This window comes from Neoarius graeffei, chromosome 18 (assembly GCF_027579695.1).
Source record: "Neoarius graeffei isolate fNeoGra1 chromosome 18, fNeoGra1.pri, whole genome shotgun sequence".
In the NCBI taxonomy this organism is placed as follows: Eukaryota; Metazoa; Chordata; class Actinopteri; order Siluriformes; family Ariidae; genus Neoarius; species Neoarius graeffei.
In genome coordinates, this window is record NC_083586.1 from 11,291,181 (window position 1) to 11,310,647 (window position 19,467).

The window sequence follows — 19,467 nt, forward strand, 5'->3', positions numbered from 1 at the left end:
CAGGCGGGCTTGCCGTTCCTGGGCCTGCCGCAAATTCTCCTGAGTGAGGTGTGTGAGCGTGTGGAGTTTTGCGCGCAGGTCCATAACGTACTGAATTTCGTTTTAACTCTGTGAAGGTCCCTCCTCCCAATTTTCTCGCAGCACATCTAAAATGCCGCGCGGCTTACGCCCATATAACAATTCAAACGGGGAGAACCCCGTGGAGGCTTGGGGGACCTCTTGCACTGCAAATAACAAGGGTTCGAGCCATTTATCCCAGTTACGTGCGTCCTCACTTACGGATTTTTTTATTATATTCTTGAGGGTGTGATTGAACCGTTCAACTAAACCGTCCATTTGTGGTTGATAAACGCTGGTGCGGATCGGCTTAATACCTAATAGCCCATACAGTTCGCTCAGTGTTCGTGACATAAACGAGGTGCCTTGGTCAGTCAGAATCTCTTTCGGGATTCCAACTCGGGAGATGACGTGGAAGAGGGCCTCCACAATACTGCGTGCTGAGATATTGCGAAGAGGCACCGCTTCCGGGTATCGCGTTGCATAGTCCACCAGAACTTATATAAAGCGGTACCCTCGTGTTGACCGATCTAATGGCCCGACGAGATCCATCCCAATTCTTTCGAACGGGGTCTCGATTAATGGTAGGGGGCGCAAAGGTGCTTTTGGAATGGCCGCTGGATTTACTAACTGGCATTCGCGGCACACCGTACACCACCTACGGACATCGCCGTGAATCCCCGGCCAATAGAATCGGGCCATTATTCGGGCTAGTGTCTTATCCTGCCCTAGGTGTCCAGCCATGGGATTAAAGTGAGCCGCCTGAAATACCAATTCCCGGCGGCTCTTTGGAATTAACAGCTGTGTGACTCGCTGTTTCGTCTGAGTGTCCTGCGTCACTCGGTATAATCTATCCTTCATAATAGAAAAATAGGGGAAGAACGGGGTGGCGTTTGGCTGGAGCATTTGACCATCGATTACTCTCACTTGGTCAAACGCATGTCGCAGAGTCTCGTCTCACGATTGTTCTAATGGGAAATCCGCGAGGGATTCCCCAACAGTAAGAGGAGGAGCCGGCGGCTCCTCACTCTGTCGCGGAGATGACGTAGACGGCTCTGTGACAGCAGCTCCAGCCAAAGCAACACCGGGACCTCCCCCTGTCAAATGGCACGACCCACTCTTTACTAGGCGCATCATTAAACCCCGAAATCCCAGCCAATCAGTCCCCAAAATTAAAGAGTGGGTAAGGCGAGGATTAACCGCCGCCTTCACTATAGATTTTTCCCCTCTGAAAAATATGTGGACCGACACCAAAGGGTAGCTGTGAACATCCCCGTGCACACACAACACCTTCACCCCCTGTGCTCCCCCCAATGCCTCGTCTTGCACCAGGCTTTGGCGGATCGAGGTCTGATTGCAACCAGAATCCACCAATGCCTGATATGTAGCCCCTTGGACACTCACCGGTATGCGATACGCTCCGGCCCGATCGAGGGCAGCCTCCGGCGCGTCGGGGAGCCGTACCACCGCGCCCACCTCCATTGCTGCACACTGTTGTTGCAGGTGGCCCAGCTCCCCGCAGCACCAGCAAACTGGCCCGGGCTTTCCCTCTGCACTGGTGCTCTGGGGCTCACTCACCTGAGGGGGGGGAGAGACAGACACAGAAGGGAGAAACAAGAGGGCACCACGGGTGTGGCGGGCCGGCTGGGCTGGAGCCGGCCCCCGTCTCCGTGGTGGGGGAATGGGGCAAGGACGGGACACAGAAGGGAGGGGAGAAAGAGAGAGAGAAGAGGAGAGAAGAGAAGACGTCGTCGGCTGTCCTGCCGCCGGAACAGCCGCCAAATGATCCTCCGCCAGTCCTACTGCCTGATCCAGCGACGCCGGGCAGTGGCACTGGACCCACTCTGCGGTTCCGGCTGGTAAGCGGGCAATGAACTGCTCCAGCACCACCTGATCGAAACCTATTGTTCCTTATTCACCTTTTGTTCAGTCCATTCTGAGAAATCTAGGGGTGACTTTTGATAAGTCCTTGTCTTTCGAAACACATATCAAACAGTTAACCAAATCATGTTTTTTCTTTCATCTGCGTAACATTAGTAAACTGAGATCTATGGTGCCTTACACAGAATTAGAGATGCTTCTTTATACTTTCATCTGTTCCCGCATTGATTATTGTAACGCTCTTTTCTCTTCCCTTAACAAGTCTGTCCTCTCTCGCTTACAGTCCATTCAAAATGCTGCTGCTAGGCTATGTATTAAGTCAAGCAGATACTCCCACATTACTCCCATTCTCAGCTCCCTTCACTGGCTTCCTGTACAGGATTCAGTTTAAAATTCTCACTATCACTTATAGAACACTACATGGTCAGGCCCCTGCCTATTTAGCAGACTTAATTCACCCCCATATATTGGCACGCTCTCTCAGGTCTGACAATCAAAACCTTCTGTCTGTCCCATGTACTCATCTAAAAACCCATGGTGACCATGCATTTGAGACAGTTGCTCCTTAATTGTGGAATGCCCTACCTATTCATCTCAGGTTTGCTGTCTCTGTAGACTGTTTTAAAAGGCAGCTAAAGACACACTTTTTGTAAACTAGCTTTTGGTTAACATTGTATACCTATTGCTTCATTATCTCTGACTATGTCTCATTGTGTTATTATGTTACTGTGTTTCTCATCTCATCTCATTATCTGTAGCTGCTTTATCCTGTTCTACAGGGTCGCAGGCAAGCTGGAGCCTATCCCAGCTGACTATGGGCGAAAGATGGGGTACACCCTGGACAAGTCGCCAGGTCATCACAGGGCTGACACATAGACACAGACAACCATTCACACTCACATTCACACCTACGGTCAATTTAGAGTCACCAGTTAACCTAACCTGCATGTCTTTGGACTGTGGGGGAAACCGGAGCACCCGGAGGAAACCCACGTGGACACGGGGAGAACTCCGCACAGAAAGGCCCTCGCCGGCCACAGGGCTCGAACCCGGACCTTCTTGCTGTGAGGCGATGGTGCTAACCACTACACCACCGTGCCGCCATGTTACTGTGTTTTAGCATTTTAATTTTTGTGTTATTGTGAAGCACTTTGTGACTGTTTTGTCTGGGAAAAGCACTATATAAATAAATTTTACTTACTTACTTATACATCCCAGTTTACCAAAACCCACTATGTCTGAGGACCCTCCAGATCTACACCTTTACCTCATAAAACACCAGTAACAAAAGGCTTGACTAAACAGATATGTTTTCAGCCTAGACTTAAATGCTGAGACTGTGTCAAATTCCTGAACACTACTTGGAAGGCTGTTCCATAACTGTGGGGCTTTGTAAGAAAAGGCTCTGCCCCCTGATGTAGCCTTCACTATACGAGGTGTAGGTAACACAGTCCGTCTAAGAACTACAACAGTCCCTTTAAGAAACTACAGGTCCCATCGGCCAGCTTCCGCATTGACCTGCGTCACGGCTGGGCGGGATCACCTATGTCACATCCTCCAGGAAGCCATAAGTAACCTGGAAACTCCCAGCTCGCCCTCTCTCTCGTCTTGGACTTCAAGCCATCCGGACACAAAGAGATACCCTGCACCGAGCAAACCAGATAAAGACGTCTTTTTTGTCAAGAATCAGAGTTTCGCACTTTTCTTTTACTTACCTTTGGCCACAGTAGAGTCTAGAATTTGATTTTAGAGAGTCTAGAGAGTTTAGAGAGTCTAGAATCTAGATTTTGACTCAGATTGAATATAACCGGTTTTTCATTTATTCATTATAAGTACGTACGACTGCAGCCCAAGCAGTTAATTTAAAGTTAGAGGTGACCGGCTCCCTCTAACAAAGCGCTGTGCACATTGTTTTAATCAGAGACTTTCTTCCCACAAACTACAAAGCGTCGGATCAAGAAATCCTCTGCTTTCCATGGAAGTGACTCACTTGCTCCACAACGGTGAAACTCCAAAAGTCTCAGAACATCTCTTCATAATCTTGTGTAGAGGCAAGATTCTAAGTAAGACTGGCAAATTTTGGGCATAAAACTAGTCTTAGGAATTAGCTGTATGAAGAAGTGTGAATTTAAACTCAGGAACAGTTTAAATGTGTACACTGTAGACCCTCAGGGTATTGAATTAATTATTGTTCTATTTTTGTCCTCTCAATTGTTTAATAGATAGGCTTTTGCATGCCCCCTTTTCCTTTCTAACACTTTATTTTCATTATTTACACATATTTTGACCTCATCAAGATTTCAGTGAATTTGGTAATGTTATAAAGCTAGTGGGTTAGCTGCTATGGCTAATTCTTCTGTCTCATTAGCATCCAGGGCTAATTGTATTGTCTCCAGGGACTATAAGGCCTCACCACGTGGTCACACACACACACAAAACACACCTCAGTTAGCATCCCACACTAGCCTTTTGGTTAGGCCATAGGCCTTACAACACACCTTACCTAGCAAACCGAAGCTAACTCTTTTGTTCTATAAAGGAACACGTGGTGACCCTTCCCCCCTCCGTTCTTTATCACGAGGTCCTTTGTCTCAACTTTAGATAATATTCCAAGCCCTGATTCAATTCAACCTTTATAGCGCATTCCCCCATGCCCACATTCAAATCCACATATATCACAGATGACCATTTGAATGTATTTCAATTGCTAATATTTAATTTTTATCTCACACACACACACACACACACACGCTCACACACACTCCTATGGACACACACCTCACTGTTTGCTGCTGATTATTTGAAGATTTCAACTGCCATTATTCATTTTATCTTTGTTATAATAAATTCAATTAATTATTGAAACTGTGTGTGTTTATTTGTTGTTCTAATATTTTTGAAGTTACTCAATCTCAAAAGAATTCCAAGGTGCATATGAGTTATGTAATACGGTAAGTGATCATAATAATTTGGAATATACCATAATTTAGCTGTTTGGTAATTTATTATTAAGCACCAAAATTAAAGGTATTATTTATTGAGACTGATTTAATAACATTGATCACTTAATTACCAACTGCACCTACATTAAATTGGTGCCCTGTGTGAGGTGATTGGTGTTGACTTCTTGAATATTGTTGCAACAACAGATAAACTATCAGTTTGATTCAGCAGTTGCTAAGGTATATCCCCAGGTGTCTTAAACGGTTAACAGTAGCATGATAACCATATCACAAAATACTAATAACTTATTCATAACTTAGGATAAGAGATAGCATTTTCAAACAAACTTTACTGATTGATTAATTAATTATGTAGTTAATATTAATTAATAAAAATTAATTAATAAATTGACTCATTAATTAATTATCCAATATCCAACCTAAGCAAAATGGCATCCCCTCGTGTCTCAGAAATTGAAGACAACACTCAAGACGTGTCTCTCCTTGAGGTCATCGCAGACCTCATTCACTGCTCTGCCTCTGAAAAGGCAAACATTAGGAACATGAGTAAGAGTGAATGCCAAAACAACATAGATAACTCAAACATATGAGAGATCCAAAAAGAACAACCATTGGTGTCCAAGAGGCACTAGGTAAGCTATTCCTGTCATACTTCCGAGGTACTGATTCAGAAATCAGACGCCTCCATGGAAAGGTTGAAAGGCTGACCACCAGCAATGCCGAGCTGGCAGCCGATAATAATGATTTACATAGGGAGTGTGAGCTCTTGAAAACCTCCCTTGATGATTGCGCCGAAAGGCTAGATAAAGCCGAACAGGCTGCTAAAAGGGCTGCCGAGGAGCAGACCCCCCAAGAAGGGCACGAGGGGCGTGAAAGACCCCCAACAATGTGCCAAAGTTCAGAGCAGGAAGAGGCATCCGAACCGGACACCGTAGATTACCTGGTCGAGGACCAGACACCCCGCCAAACTCCATCAACTCGCTACACGACTTCGTCGTTTAGCCAGGGTGGATCCGTACTGTGCTCATCCCGAGCCCAGAACCATAGCATACCCAGGTCAGTGTGCTACAGTGTCCCTGATCTGTCTTCGGATGAATCAGGCTATGAATCTAGTGCGAAACGGGAGCAACACCAGAGTAGCTTAGATAGTGAATACTCAGGAGAGCCAAGGAGGTCGCACAAGGGTGTGCACCAAACCCTTCATTTACGGCAAATTGACCTACTTGCCAACGATGTTGAGCGATTCGATCCTGAGAATAAAAGAACAAACGTGAATGATTATTTACGAGAAATTGACCGATGCCTGATGGACCTACCGAAAGCCACAACGCGAGAGAGAAACTCAAACTGATCTGGAAGTTCTCCAGTAGCAGCGTTCATGCCCTTTTAGAGATGCTACCCCCAAACGTTCGCGATAGTTATTCGAAACATCGCAATTACATGATGGAAGAATATGCACCGTACACGGATGAAACCTCCGCGACATTGTGTGCTATACAAATCAAACAAAAACGGTCTGAGGCGCTTTGTGAATATTATAGATGGCTACGTACTGCCTATTTCCAGGGTAGTAGCGCACCATGCTTGGAAGAAGATAGAGGTTTCAAATCCCTCTTCTTACATAACCTCCACCCAAGTATGCAGACTCAAGTCACACTGGCATGTCGACAAGGGTTCTACTCGATGAGGGAAACTAGGCAACTAGCCCAAATGACCTGGGAGACCATTGTCAAAACCACAAACGGAAACGATGATGAACCCAGAGTCCTTAGGCTCCAGGATGCAGACGGGCCCCCGCTAGCCTTAGAAGGAGGCGAAGCTCCAAAAGGGGGACCCCTCTGGAGAAATCCCAGTCCGAACCACCCCTTGCCGAGCCATCACCAGGGTGAGTGGAAAAATCGGCAAGGTAAGGCCAGGAGGGACTGAAGGCGAGTCCACAGTGACTATGGCAACCACCCATCACATGAAAAGGGTCGTTTGGAACAAGGCAGTTGGCAGCAAGACCGTCATCCCCGCTCTGGCCGGAGACGGCAGGAGCATTCCGACCGTAGCTCTAAACGTAGGGGTAGAGATGACCGACACAGTGACTCAGACCAACCTGGTGAGTTCCGCTCAGAGCTGGACTCTTTGAAAGCCGAGTTGGCTGAGATTAAAGGACTGTTACAGAGGTCAGACCCCTCAACAGACAAAACAAAAGAGCTAAAAAAAAAAATTGAAACGAGCGTAAAAGGGCATAAGGCCCACTACGACCGAAAAGCCTCCCATCACGAATATCAATAGGTGACAAAGTCCTATATTTTAACTTTACCAAGCCGGTAGGAGTTTTAAAAAAAAAAAGTTCCTACCACATTGGTCGGGACTTTTTGATCATAGGAAAATTGTCCCCCATCGCGTATCGCATTAGGACATCCAGCCCTAATCAAAACACTCTCATATCGATGGGTCCATAGTAATCGAATCAAACCTGTTGAACAGTCCTCACTCTAAAAGGGGGGGGGACGACAGTTAGGCCCATCCTGTCCACCTAGCTTGAAAGCATCACTCACCCATAAGCGTAGACTGACATGCCCAGTCACATTCACCAACCCAATACCTTTCCAGAAGATTAGGTTTACCAACCCAAACACTAATACTTCTTTCCTTCCTTCATTTCTCTTTTCTTGTTTTTTTTATGTGTAGGAAATGAAGTAGTATTAAGTATGTAGTGTTAATGTTTAAATGTTTCTTTATAGATGTGATTGTGACCTAGTTAGATAGAGTAATTATATGCCCAAATGCCTATAGCCTGATTATATGCCCAAATGCCTCTGCCTCCAACTGTCTTACGAGGACTCATGAGTTTACACAGCTTTCACAGGACACCATGGACTGCACAGAGCAAGGCTACCTCAAGGACTATGGACATGTGGACTGTACGGTATTGTGCTCTCAGTGCTATGACTCCGTCATACCCCTGAGACCAAAAGGGGGAATGTAGGTAATACAGTCCGTCTAAGAACTACAACAGTCTCTTTAAGAAACTACAGGTCCCATCGGCCAGCTTCTGCGTTGACCTGCGTCACGGCTGGGCGGGATCACCTACGTCACATCCTCCAGGAAGCCATAAGTAACTCGGAAACTCCCAGCTTGCCCTCTGTCTCGTCTTGGACATCAAGCCGTCCGGACACAAAGAGATACCCTGCACCGAGCAAACCAGATAAAGACGTCTTTTTTGTCAAGAATCAGTTTCGCACTTTTCTTTTACTTACCTTTGACCACGGTAGAGTCTAGAATTTGATTTTAGAGAGTCTAGAGAGTTTAGAGAGTCTAGAATCTAGATTTTGACTCAGATTGAATATAACCGGTTTTTCATTTATTCATTATAAGTACGTACGACTGCAGCCGTTAAATTAACTGCAGCAGTTAATTTAAAGTTAGAGGCGACCGGCTCCCTCTAACAAAGCACTGTGCACATTGTTTTAATCAGAGACTTTCTTCCCATGAACTACAAAGCGTCGGATCAAGAAATCCCCTGCTTTCCACGGAAGCGACTCACGTGCTCCACAATGGTGAAACTCCAAAAGTCTCGGAACATCTCTTCATAATCTTGCGTAGAGGCAAGATACTAAGTAAGACTGGCAAATTTTGGGCATAAAACTAGTCTTAGGAATTAGCTTTATGAAGAAGTGTGAATTTAAACTCAGGAACGGTTTAAATGTGTACACTGTAGACCCTCAGGGTATTGAATTAATTATTGTTCTATTTTTGTCCTCTCAATTGTTTAATAGATAGGCTTTTGTATGCTCCCTTTTCCTTTCTAACACTTTAATTTCATTATTTACGCATATTTTGACCTCATCAAGATTTCAGTGTTATAAAGCTAGTGGGTTAGCTGCTACGGCTAATTCTTCTGTCTCATTAGCATCCAGGGCTAATTGTATTGTCTCCAGGGACTATAAGGCCTCACTACGTGGTCTCTCACACACACACACACACACACACACAAAACACACCTCAGTTAGCATCCCACACTAGCCTTTTGGTTAGGCCATAGGCCTTACAACACATCTTACCTAGCAAACCGAAGCTAACTCTTTTGTTCTATAAAGAAACATCTGGTGACCCTTCCCCCCTCCGTTCTTTATCACGAGGTCCTTTGTCTCAACTTTAGATAATATTCCAAGCCCTGATTCAATTCAACCTTTATAGCACATTCCCCTGTGCCCACATTCAAATCCACATATATCACGGATGACCATTTGAATGTATTTCAGTTGCTAATATTTAATTTTTATCACACACACACACACACATGCTCACACACACACACACACACACACACACACACACACACACACACACACACACTCCTATAGACACACACATCTCACTGTTTGCTGCTGACTATTTGAAGATTTCAACTGCCATTATTCATTTTATCTTTGTTATAATAAATTCAATTATTTATTGAAACTGTGTGTGTTTATTTGTTGTTCCGATATTTTTGAAGTTACTCAATCTCAAATGAATTCCAAGGTGCATATGAGTTATGGAATACGCTAAGTGATCATAATAATTTGGAATATACCATACTTTAGCTGTTTGGTAATTTATTATTAAGCACCAAAATTAAAGGTATTATTTAATGAGACTGATTTAATGAAATTGATCACTTAATCACAAATTGCACCTACAGAGGTACCAGCAGATAGCCTGCACCTTTTGATCTAAGTAGGCGTGGCGGGTCATAAAGGACCAGAAGTTCACTCAGGTACTGTGGTGCGAGACCATTCAGTGCTTTAAAGGTCAATGGTAGTATTTTATAATCAATACGAAATTTGATTGGGAGCCAATGCAGTGTGGATAAGACAGGTGTGATGTGGTCATATTTTCTAGTTCTAGTAAGGACTCTTTCTGCTGCATTTTGAACTAACTGGAGCTTGTTTATGCACTTATTGGAACATCCAGATAGTAAGGCATTACAATAATCCAACCTGGAGGTAACGGAAGCATGAACTAGTTTTTCTGCGTTGTGTAGTGACATTAAATTTCTTATCTTAGCAATATTTCTGAGATGAAAGAAACCTATCCAGGTAATGTTATCAATGTGAGTTTCGAATGAAAGACTGGGGTCAGTAATCACCCCGAGGTCTTTTACTGCTTCATGTGAAGAAACAAAGGCCATCCAGAGTTACTACGGTAGTGACATACTCAGAATGCTCGCCTGTCTGCCGCAGAACGGTAGGGGCCCTCGCGGTAAGCTGCGGTAAGGGTGCAGTTACAACTTGCAGCCATGGGGGCAGCATAACACTGAAGTAGGCTTTGTCAGTGGCCGTCAAAACATGTGCGCCCGCCATCTCTCCCTCTCCTTTCGTTGATAATCGGCGATTTGGTGATAGCAAATTACCTCTATTGCTAACTAATAACAGAGACAATTGAACGCATACGAGTTGATAATTGCACGCCACAAACTTGAGCAGATGCGCTAATTTCTCCTCTCACCTCCTTTCCTCCAAGCAGCTGTTAAAAAAAAATTGCAATTGCACAGTTTGTTTGGCATGCCCCGTCACTTAATTTTTTGTACAGACACTGCTGTTGTTTTGTAGGTGAAGACAGTTCGTCTGGTTATGTTAGTTATTAATAAATATCCCAACTTAATTTATAACATTAATATTCTAGCGCATGCCGATTCAGCTGATAACGAGATCATTAAACTGCACAGTATTCTCTAGCACACTTCCAGGATTTAAGTTAGAGAGGTGAAGTGGCTGTGCATGATTTCGGTATTTAAAATAAATGTTGTTTGTATAAACGTAGTTCGGGAGGAAGCCTGCGGAGTGATTGACAGCTGTCATTACCTGCTCCCGCCTTCCCGGAGATTTAATCCCTCCTGCTCCTTTCACCTGTCATGCGCGAAGGCTTCTCGAATTGTCCCACCACCTCCCCCTTCTCCTCCATTTCACTAGAGCACCCAGCTGCAATTCCTCTATTGAGGTATTTCACTCACGTGACCAAGTCATGTGACGCTGCCATTTTGGACGGCACGGCTCGAATCAGTTTGAATGCGAGGAAGGCGACAAACGAAAAACATAAAAGAAAAAGGAGCGAGATGCAGAAAACACCTTCACTATCCAGCGACGTAGGGCATTTACAGGGCGAGCAGAGGGAGAGGTGTTTGCAAAAATTGAGGTTAGCAGGCTTAGAGAACGACGTTTACCTGCTTCCACCAGGATTGTTCACTGACGTACGGAAGTACACGAAGCCCTCGTCTTTACCTGACTTCGGCCCACATGATCTGTATACCTATGTCGTTAAAAACCCATAGCCATACACAGGTATTGATCTGAAAGCGTATACGAGTTTGGATGCCTACAAATATTTTGTGTCAGGCTGGGTAACATGCCTACATCAGCGGGTCATCCCTGGAGCCGGTGGTCTTCATCTGATTACAGCTAAGGTTTGTTCACATTTTCATTTACTTTCGGGCCTCAGGATAAACAAAATGTTATTGAAATAACTTCTTAGTCTGTTGAGACATGGCCCGTTATAAATTTGCTGTTACCAGGCAATGACCAAGAACTGTATTATTAGGGTCGGTGTAGTTGTAGCAGTGTATTAGCAACTAGCTGTTAGCACTAACTAATGTCAACAACATAGTAGCTGGTATGTTACTGTAGCAATGTTTACGTTCAGTCATTTGGATGACTGTTAAAACCTTTCAGTCTCAAGTTTTTCCTTTACTGGATTTACTAGTTTACTGAGCCATCGCGCGCTCTCCGGCCGAGCCGGGAGCCATCGCGCGCTCTCCGGCCGAGCCCGGAGCCATCGCGCGCTCTCCGGCCGAGCCCGGAGCCATCGCGCGCTCTCCGGCCGAGCCCGGAGCCATCGCGCGCTCTCCGGCCGAGCCCGGAGCCATCGCGCGCTCTCCGGCCGAGCCGGGAGCCATCGCGCGCTCTCCGGCCGAGCCGGGAGCCATCGCGCGCTCTCCGGCCGAGCCCGGAGCCATCGCGCGCTCTCCGGCCGAGCCCGGAGCCATCGCGCGCTCTCCGGCCGAGCCCGGAGCCATCGCGCGCTCTCCGGCCGAGCCCGGAGCCATCGCGCGCTCTCCGGCCGAGCCCGGAGCCATCGCGCGCTAGCTCAGTAAACTAGTAAATACAGTAAAGGAAAAACTTGAGACTGAAAGGTTTTAACAGTCATCCAAATGACTGAACGTAAATATTGCTACAGTAACATACCAGCTACTATGTTGTTGACATTAGCTAGCTTGCCGTCCAAAATGGTGGACACCGGGGCGTCACGTGACCCTGTGACGTCAGGTGAAATACCTCAATAGGGGGTGTGTGAAGCGGATCTAATCCTGTATGATCTCCGCTGAAAGCATCCAGGTACCGAGGCCAGCTGACATGCCAAACATGCTTACTGTACACCAAGCACTCAAGGGCGAACTAGTGAAACTTGGTTTATAGTTTACGCTATTTTACGCATCTAATGACAAAAGTTAAGATAGGCTACTAAACTGTTGGGACGAAGGCTGAGCATTTTTGCACAAGTGGAATTTAAACACATAGCCTAGTTATCATGCAGTGACGTTTCATTTAATTTCTCAGCATTCCAGCTTAATGCGCGACAGAAATGACACTGCATGAAAAGTGGGATTTACGGGAGCAAACGGGACTGTAGATTTCTGTGGAATTTCAGGTTTATGACAATTTACAGCAATTTGCAGGCAACACTGAAAACTGCCGTGAATTGTCGGAAATGGACGTGTAACTTGCTTTGGCAGTTGTCCCCCATGACCCCCCTTCCCCTAAGCCTAGGGAAGGCTATACAAATGCAAATCAGGATAGCAGGGGGAGTTCCCAGGTAACATTTTACTAGAATTGTAGAATTGTAAGCTTTTTAAAACTGAGTTGCTGCACACAAGTCAAGTCAAGAAGGTTTATTGTCATTTAAGCCATACATAGTACACAGTGAGATGAAAAACTTTTACTAGTACTAAAAATAACAAAGACATGAATGCAACAATAATGTGTTTCAACAGTGTACTGTGAAAGTAGCAGCCAAGGGTATATGTCTATCAATAATAGCAACAGTACAAAACCTGTATATTGCTGGAATATTGATGGAAAAGGCAGTGAGGGAATTAACACAGAGAACATTTCCAAGTATCCACACAAACTGTTTGATGCACAGAAGAAGCGATGTGATGGCGTTATCAGAAATCTTGAAGGCTGATTGCCATGACAAAAGCATCATGGCCAGAAATTTCATCAAGTCTTCTGGTTTTTCACTTCTGGACTGATCACTTCCATGCCCCTCTCCATCTTGTATGTCTGGACAGGCTTCACTCTGCTCCTCAGCAAGGCTTTCCCCCTCTTCAGTCACATACTCATCCTATGCAAATGTAAAACACACATTTAAATTCATATCCATGCAATAAATTACAATGCATGCAAATGCCCACATTCGACACCTCAAACGACCATACTCAGTGCATGAATATGTCCATGTCAGAGTGAATAGGCCATCATTAGCATGGCCATTTTAGTATGAGACCAGTCAAATGACCACAGTCAGTGCAAGAATATGTCCATGGCAGAGTGAATAGGCACCGTTCGAACTATGGGGGTACTCGGGGTATCCGAGATCCCCTGAAACAGACATGAGATCCTTTGAAAACATGATTTGGGAAATGTTGGGGGGGTCTCTAAAATATTGGCAAAATGATGTTTATTGACATAGCAATCATGTGTAACGGGAAGCATTTGCATATCCGAAGTGTTGTGTTCACATCAAAGATAAAATAAACCGATATGACAACGACTGCTGCTGCCAGGTTGGGGACACAAACTAGTAGAAAGGAAGTGTGCCAACAGTGCCAACACACTTCCTTTCTACTAGTTTGTGTCCCCAGAATTTTCCCATTGTTACCATTGGTAATGTTCCCGTTGATATCATTGTTGATGCGAGGTTGTTTTTTGAACATGCCAATGCGGACATGATTTCCCCTGATGAGTTATGACTTCAGACGCGATGCGTGTGTGGAGGTGTGGAGTCCGCGTGATATGTGCGTAAGATAGGCTTCTCATGTGTTTGGAGAGCCGCACTCTGAGACAAGCGCAAGCACAAGCACCCCCCCCCCCCCCCCAAGGGAAAAAAGGGACCCCCCGAAAATATCGGCATAGTTTGAACACTGTGAATAGGCCATCGTTAACATGACCATTTGAGTATGAAAAGATTGTGAAAGTATAGTTTAAAAAAATCATATGCATCTCAAACTGCTGTTAAAAGAAGCCTAATCTGTGGCCTCTGTGTTTATTTCAGGGGAATCTTGAAATTACTTATAATTGAATTATTTAATTCAGTCAGTAAGCAGGAACTTCATACTTCTATATTCAAAAATATCCAAAATGGTTTATATCACAAACATGCGAGCATGTACCATATAACAATAACCTCGCATGTGATTGGACCAGGACCAGGCGGTCATGGGCGTGGCTCATACAGTATAAACAGGTGTACCGTAGCTTACCAGGTACCGTAGTTTTCATGTGCTCCGGAACTTTCTCTTGGTTTCTGGGATTTTTGCTGCTTGGTGATCTTCAATGGCTGGACGGCGCCTCGCGTTCTACTCTCCGTCGACTCCTGTGTCTGGACGCGATGGACCTGTGTCGGGAAGTCCGCAGATCGATGAGAGAAAACTGCTGTCTGCTCTCAGTGGGTTGTCTCGTCAGATTGCAGAGCTGACTACGTTCGTAACCGACAGATTCAACTCTATGGATGACAGATTCAACACCGTGGAAGACAGATTGACTGCTTTGGAGGGATGTAACTTTGGGGAAAACACAAACTCCGGGAAGAAAAGACGGGTGCAGAGTCCCATGATTGCGGTAAGAATTTGTCCGGTGTCTGCTAGCTAAGCTAAATAGCCTAAAAGTAAGCATAGCAGCTAGCCCAAGCTAAAAGTAGCCAGTAGCTAGCTATGAGGGACAAGTGACTTAAAAACGTTGTTTTGTTCTTTTCATAGGAAACAGTACGCCGTCTTCACAACTCGGAGACAAACACTAGGCGATACGAGCCGGCGCAAGGGTAAGATTTAAAGAATATGCTTTCATTCTGTATGAGATACGTTAATAGATGCAGATCCTAGCCTGATCCTAACTGTAGCCATCTTGTTTTCACAGACTAACTTTGCCTCATAACGAAGCCGTGACAAGCTATTTAGTGCGGGCTTTGTCGACAAATCCAAATCTTCATGATGCTGACAAAGACAACATTGTGTGTAAGTAACAACTATTTCACTAAATATTATGGTAGCCTATACTGTCCTTTCTCTGCTGTCTACACTTCCCTTCTTCCTTTCCCTTATTAAGCTTAGCCTACTGCTACGTTGTTAATCGTACTCTCATTTGTTTTTCTAGCTGCCTGCAAGACGTATTACGAAACCTTACGCAGGAGCTACAGATACCAGCAGCCTGATCTTTCGTTGCAGGCGGAAGCAATGAAGTAGCCGGCTCGTAGTCGCTCCAGAAGAAAGAGGGTAAGATTTTTCAGTTTTGGTCAATGTGACTTTTTTTTTCAGTGTTTTTCATGTGTTGTGTCCATACGCAGTGCATTGCTCAGTACTTATTCTCTTTATCGATCGTTTTTACAGCTGTTTGACGCGAGACGAGGTGTCCTTGCTATGGACGAGATGGATGTATGGCAGTGTGCTACCGTAGACCTGATGTCGGATGAGGAAAATGGGGTGGTGGATGGGGTGTCTGGGTGGATCGTTAAGCCTCCGCCATCCCGTAACCCGGAGCTCAGCGAACTATTGCCGCTTTTCCACTACAAACGCGGCTGAGCCATGCCGTGCTGAGTTGGGCTGAGTCGAGCTGAGCGGGGCTGTTGGAGTTGCATTTCAACTACAACCGTGCTGAACCGTGCTGGCTGGAAGTGGGTGGACACATTGGGTGGAGTTAGCGAAAGTGGGTGGACGTCACGTGATGTCGTTAAGCGGCGCAAACAGTGACATCAGTGATCTTTTAAGCGGTAGTCTCACAGCCCGGATAGTAAACAATAAACATGGAGGACATGGTGTTGTTAGTGTTGCTGGTCTTGGTGCTGTGGCTTGTTGTCACCGACAACGCCAACAGATACTGGCAAGAGCGTATAGATGAGACGAGGCACATAAGGCTTCAGAAATTCTCGTAATTCGTAATTCTCCTTCTTCCGGGTTTACAGATCTCAGCGTGCTTGCGGGGCGTGTGAGGACACTCCTCCTCACCAATCAGTGCACAGGGGAGTGTCTGCTCACGCCCCCAGCCTCACTCAGCTCGGTTTGGCTCGCTTCAGCCCCACTCCAAAACCGTGCGAGTTTTGGGGGCTAAGCAGGGCTGAAGCGAGCTGAGTCGTGCTGTTTTAAGGTAGTCTAAACGCGAGCCGTGTCGGGCTGAAGTGAGCTGAAGCGAGCTGAAGTGAGCTGAAAAAGGGTAGTGGAAAAGGGCCATATGTGCTACCGGTACGCTGCAATCAAGGCTTGAGGCAGATCCAAAGTACAGGGCAACCCACCACAGACGACTGCATGTCGGTCCGATGCCGCCTGCTCCCCACAGCTCAGAGACCGCAAGCATGCACTTCATGGAGCTGTAGGACTAAAATACGGTGCTTATTTGTCTTTGTTTAGTTTTGTATCCTGCACATCTCTCTTGCACTAGAGAATGTATAGGCAACTACTGTTTGTCTTTGACTGAATGCTGCCATTTTGTTTATTTTTTAACGTCTTGTACTTACTCTGATTTTGAAAATAAAGCTCTTGTTTGATACAACGTTCCTTGCAAATTTTCCTTCCTCAATAAATGTGTGTCATTGATAGGATAACAATGACATGAATATACAGCATCATAGCTAATCATAACCACAACAGATATATATACCATATATATATATATATATATATATATATATATATATATATATATATATATATATATAGGTTGTGGTTATGATGACCCAGGGTAACCAATAGCCTAGGCCTAGTGGCATCTGCCAACCAATCACGAGTGATTTCTTTGGTTTAAAAGTAGTGTTTTCATCCAATACTGAGTGAGGAAATTCGAGGCAAGCCAGGCAATTCTCGGACCACGCGCGGTTTCACTGCTATTCATATGCAAATAGGCTACCCATTGATGCAGCAGTTTCGCTGCTATTCATATGCAAATAGGCTACCCTGTGAGTAGAGGGGGGCCGGAGGATTTTGCGATGTGGGGCGAGTGCTCCCAAGTGCTACCTGGTGGTCGTTTGGGTACATTGCAGCTCAGTTCAAAACAGATGCGGTACGTACCGCATCGATACCGCGTGCTTGCCGCGTCAATGCGGGCACATTGGCCTGCCCCCGACGGTATGTAATCAGAAAACTTACTTCTAGCTGCATGTGGTCCTAGTACAAGTACTTCAATATTGTCAGAGTTAAGCAGAAGGAAGTTAATAAGCATCCAGCGTCTAATGTCCTTTACACATTCCTCAATTCTATTAAGCTGGTGTCTCTCATCAGGTTTTGCAGAAACATACAAGTATGTGTCATCAGCATAACAATGGAAACTAATACAATGTTTATGAATAATATCACCCAGAGGTAGCATATATAAAGAAAAAAGCAGTGGACCCAAGACAGAACCTTGTGGAACACCAAACTTTATCTCAGTATGTCTAGAAAAATCACCATTTACATCAACATACTGATAGCGATCAGTTAAATAAGACCTGAGCCAGGAGAGGACAGTTCCCTTAACTCCCACAACATTTTCTAGTCTATCTAGAAGAATGGAATGATCATCTCATCTCATCATCTCTAGCCGCTTTATCCTGTTCTACAGGGTCGCAGGCAAGCTGGAGCCTATCCCAGCTGACTACGGGCGAAAGGCGGGGTACACCCTGGACAAGTCGCCAGGTCATCACAGGGCTGACACATAGACACAGACAACCATTCACACTCACACCTACGGTCAATTTAGAGTCACCAGTTAACCTAACCTGCATGTCTTTGGACTGTGGGGGAAACCGGAGCACCCGGAGGAAACCCACACGGACACGGGGAGAACATGCAAACTCCGCACAGAAAGGCCCTCGCCGGCCGCTGGGCTCGAACCCAGGACCTTCTTGTTGTGAGGCGACAGCGCTAACCACTACACCACCGTGCCGCCCATGGAATGATCAATGGTTATCAAATGCTGCACTAAGGTTAAGCAACACAAGCAGCGAAACACAGCCCTGATCAGACGCCAACAGTAGGTCGTTTACTACTTTAACCAGAGCTGTCTCTGTGCTATGATGAGGTCTAAATCCTGACTGATATATTTCATGGATGTTATTCCTATGTAAATATGAGCATAACTGCTGTGCCACAGCTTGTTCACGGATCTTGGAGATAAAGGGGAGGTTTGATATAGGCCGATAATTGGACAGCTGACAGGGATCAAGGTCAGGTTTTTTAATCAGGGGTTTGATAACTGCTAGTTTAAAGGATTTGGGTACATAGCCAATTGTGAGAGAAGAATTTATTATTTTTAGAAGCGGTTCAATTACTTCAGGTATTATCTGTTTGAATAGATGTGTAGGTAAGGGATCTAGTACACAAGTTGAGGCTTTTGATGTGGAGATTAATGAAAGTAATTAAATTTTTCTAAGGGGAGTAAAACATTCTAATTGCTGATCTGATAGTTATATTGTTAACTACAGGGTCACTTACATTGTCTGACCTTAAATTAGTAGTTTGAATTTTTTGTCGGATATTCTCAATTTTGTCATTAAAAAAAATCGTTAAGTCATTGCTACTACATACTGCAGGTGTGCGTGTGTCTATAGTGGACTTATTCCTGGTTAATTTTGCTACAGTATTAAATTGGAATCTAGGATTATTTTCGTTATCTTCTATTCAGGAGGAGAGATATGTTGATCTAGCAGCACTAAGAGCTTTTCTATACATCAGGAGGCTCTCCTTCCATGCTAATTTGAATGCTACCAATTTTGTTTGACACCATTTATGTTCCAATTTTTGAGTGGTCTGTTTTAAAGTGTGAGTGTCATCATTATACCAGGGTGCTAATTTTTTCTCTCTGATCATTTCCCTTTTAAGAGGCGCTACATTATCTAAAGTATAGCGGAACATTGACTCTAAGCATTCAGTTGCCTGATCAAGTTCTGCAGGGGCTGACAGTGACCCAATCAAAGTTGATAACTCTAGGAGATCATTTATAAAGCTCTGTCCAGTAGTTGATGTGAATGTATGTTTAATACAGTAGCGTGGTGATGTGCATATATTATTACTCAGACATATTTTGAATGAGATGAGATAATGATCTGAGATAACTTCAGACTGTGGAAGTGTGACTATATTTTCTACGTTTAACCCAAATGTTGTATTAGATCGAGGGTGTGACCACCATTATGGGTCGGTCCTATGACACTCTGCTTAACTCCTACTGAATCTAAAATGGACACAAATGCTGTTTTCAAAGGGTCTTCTGGGTTATTGAAGTGAATATTAAAATCCCCAACAACTAAAGCTTTGTCGAAGGAAATAACCGGGTCTGAGATAAAATCTGCA

General features: G+C 44.9%; 1 long non-coding RNA gene across 1 annotated transcript; it reads left to right on the plus strand.

The window, feature by feature from the left end:
• The first annotated feature begins 14,758 nt into the window (after positions 1 to 14,758).
• LOC132866598 (uncharacterized) lies at positions 14,759 to 15,774 on the plus strand. Its single transcript, XR_009650597.1, has 4 exons — positions 14,759 to 14,969; positions 15,065 to 15,162; positions 15,302 to 15,420; positions 15,535 to 15,774. It is a non-coding gene; the product is annotated as an uncharacterized LOC132866598 (long non-coding RNA).
• Positions 15,775 to 19,467: the final 3,693 nt, after the last annotated feature.